The sequence below is a fragment of the Gekko japonicus genome, unplaced genomic scaffold (genome assembly GCF_001447785.1).
Source record: "Gekko japonicus isolate JY-2015 unplaced genomic scaffold, Gekko_japonicus_V1.1 scaffold5845, whole genome shotgun sequence".
NCBI lineage: Eukaryota > Metazoa > Chordata > Lepidosauria > Squamata > Gekkonidae > Gekko > Gekko japonicus.
In genome coordinates, this window is record NW_015168842.1 from 27,684 (window position 1) to 31,343 (window position 3,660).

Sequence of the window (3,660 nt, forward strand, 5' to 3'; positions counted from 1 at the left end):
CGAAGGAGCATCCACCCCCTCCCAAGGCAGTCTTTTCCACTGCTTGACCACTCTCACAGTTAGGAAGTTTCTCCTGATATTTAGTATCGACTCCCCTGTCATTTCCACCCATTAGATCTAGTCTTGCAATCCGGAGCAAGAGAGAATAGATCTGCTCCATCTTCTACATGACGGCCCTTCAGATACTTGAAGACTGCAATCATGTCCCCTCTAAGCCCTCTCTTTCCCAGGCTAAACAGACCCGACTCTTTCAGCCTTTCCTCATAAGACTTGGATTCCGACCCTCTCACCATCCTGGTTGCCCTCTTCTGGACACGCTCGAGCTTGTCAGCATCCTTCCTAAAATGTGGTGCCCAAAACTGGACACAGGACTCCAGGTGACACCTGGCCATCGCAGAATAGAGCGGAACGACCACCTCCCATGATCTGGACACGAGGCTTCTGTTGATGCATCCTAAGATTGCATTCGCTTTCTTCGCAGCCACATCACACTGCAGGCTCATGAGGTTCAGACTGAGGCTAGGTGGCCATCTGACAGCCATGCTGATCCTGTGAACTGAGGCAGATCACGAGAAGGGAAGGCAGGAAGGGTTGCCTCAGTTCTTCTGGCCCTTTCTGGCACGCCCAGGGAAATGCCGATCGCCACTTGGGGGTCAGGAAGCCATTTTTCTCCAGGCCGGTTTGGCTGGAGATCCTGGAGGGTTTTTTGCCTACCTCTGGGCATGGAGCAGCGGTCACTGGGGGTGTGTGGGGGGGAGGTGTTTGTGAATTCCCTGCCTTGTGCAGGAGGTTGGACTAGATGACCCGGGAGGTCCCTTCCAACTCTATGATTCTATATAATTTCAGCCCACGGGGCCCTGTTTCCTGCTAGTCCAGTTGGTTCCTCCATTAAGAACCTGTTAGTAGTGTGGTGTCGTGTTCCTTTGAAGCTGAGCTAGTGTGAGCTAGCTCACAGTTTTTTAGACTCCGGCTCACAGATTTCTGTCTTTGCTCAGGAAGGAGGGCTCCAAAGCAAACTAATTTATGCAGTAGCCAAATTGCTTGCTCACAACTTTAATGTCAGTAGCTCACAAGGTAGAATTTTTGCTCACAAGCTTAGAGGGAACATTGGTGTCCACTGCCCACCAGCATCTGTGACAGTGGAACCGTATCAGCTTATTTTGGAGGGTATTCCCCCCCCCTCACCTTTCTCTCCCTTGTAAAAACTAGCTGCTTAAACCAGGCTGCTAATAGTGAAAAGCTCAGACCAGAGGTACCAAGGTCGGATTCTGCAAAACGACGGGGGAAGTACTTTGCTGCGTTCTCCCCTTTCTCCTTTTGCGTCTCTCTGTGTTTTTTCTCTCCCTTCCTAAATAATTGCACTCGGCTAACTCTTGCGAATCGTAAGGCCGAGGCCGTGGGACCCGGTTCTCAAAAGAGAAGGCCAAGCTGGGCGATAGTGGTGGTTTTTCTTCTTTGTCCAAAGCAGGTTAATTTCCCAGCCGTGTTAGCGTCCTTATAACACCTTCCAAGGTCTACTGCGGAGCGAGAAATACATAACTGAGCGTGACATTTAAACTGTTCTCTCTCTCTCTCTCTGGTGCCTTGGACCATAGGTGTTTTGCTGGAGAGGAGGGGGTTGGTTTGGAAGCTAAATCCGGGGCTCAAGAGAACATTCTGTTACTCATCGTCTTAGCTGGGGGAGGAGGGCTTGGGGGAGGGAATGTAAGTAGAAAATAACTCTTCTCGCTTTGCTTCTCAGAAGAAAAAAAATATTTGCTTCTAGGTAGAGGGTGTTTTTCCCTACCCCTTGCTAATGACAGCCAGGGTCCTTAAGGGAGGGTAGCCATTCAGGAGGACTGGGGGAGAGAAAAGAGACGGTTTTCCCACCCATCCGCAGGCCCCCACGGGTGCCTTCTCGCCTCTTGGCCTGCCCTGCCGGAAGAGTCCTACTTACCAACCCATTCCTCCTCTGGCTCCCTCCGTCTCAGTGACGCTAAAGTGGAGGCGGCGGATGATCCACAGCCGTGCAGCAGGTAACCAATTTGCAGCAGGGCACCGTCGGCGATCGCTGTGTGTCGCTGGCACAGCCGACGTTAGGACGGGTTTCTAGCTGCAGTTCGAGGGCTGACCTGTTTTGTGAGGTTGATGAAGCTACGGCGTTCAAAGTACATTGGCTGAAATTCCACTGGAGCCGGGCAGGGTTGGGGAGAGAACGAGACACCATACACAAGAGGCAACTTCATCCATTTTTTTAAAGGCACAAATTCTTATCCAAGGGGTCCTTTTCCTGGGGCCTGACAAGTGTTTTTAGAAAGGGGTTGGGGGCCAGGTTTTGTCCACAGGGTTTTCTGATTGACCATTGGAGGTCTGATCAGCTGTGCAGATTAATAAGAACACAAGAACGTAAGAGAAGCCAATGCTGGATCAGGCCAATGGCCCATCCAGTCCAACGTTCTGTCACACAGTGGTCAAAAATAGCAGGTGCCATCAGGAGGTCCAGCAGTACGGCCAGGACACTAGAAGAAGAAGAGGAGATTGGATTTATACCCGCCCTTCACTACCCAAAGGAGTCTCACAGCGGATTACAATCCCTTTCCCTTCCCACAACAGACACCCTGTGAGGTAGGTGGGGCTGAGAGAGCTCTGACATAAACTGCTCTTTTTCCAAGGACAGCTCTTGTCAGAACTATGGCTTGCCCAAGGTCATCCAGCAGGTGCAAGTGGAGGAGTGAGGACTCAAACCCGGTTCTCCCAGATTAGAGTCCGCGCACTAAACCACTACACCAAACTGGCTCCCACCGTTGCCCCCCCCCCCCGCACGCACCAAGAAGACAGAGCATCACTTGCCCCAGCCTGAGAGTTCCTATCTGGTGATGCCCTGTATCCTTGGTGCTTGGGGGGGGCAGCAGTGGGAGGGCTTCTAGTGTCCTGGCCCCACTGCTGGACCTCCTAAGGGCACCTGGTGTTTTTGGCCACTGTGTGACACAGAGTGTTGGACTGGATGGGCCACTGGCTTCTCTTATGTTCTTATGATTGACATGGGAACTAACTCATCTACACGGTATTTTATAGTCTTATGGTTCTATTGTTTCAGATTATCATTTTAATGGTTGTTTTATGTTATTATGTTAAGATTGTTGTAAACCGCCCTAAGCCCACCTGCGGGGAGGGTGGTATATATAAAAAATAAATAAAATAAAATAACTCTCCATAGAGCAATTGTCTCCCTCCGCCACAGTGGCCAACCAGTTCCTCTGCAGGGCCAAGAACAGGGCAGAGAGGCCAAGGCCCTTATAAGAACATCAGAAGAGCCCTTCTGGATCAGACCAGTGAGGGTCCATCTAGTCCAGCATCCCTCCTCACACAGTTGCCAACCAATTCCTCTGGAGGGCCAACAACAGGGCAGACAGGCCGAGGCCTTCCCCTCATAAGAACGTAAGAAGAGCCCTGCTGAGTCAGATCAGTGAGGGTCCATCTAGTCCAGCATCCCTCCTCACACAGTGGCCCCAACCAGTTCCTCTGGAGGGCCAACGACAGGGCATAGAGTCCGAGGCCTTCCCCTCATAAGAACATCAGAAGAGCCCTGCTGGATCAGACCAGTGAGGGTCCATCTAGTCCAGCATCCTGTCTCACGCAGTGGCCTCAACCAGTTCCTCTGGAGGGCCAACAACAGGGCAG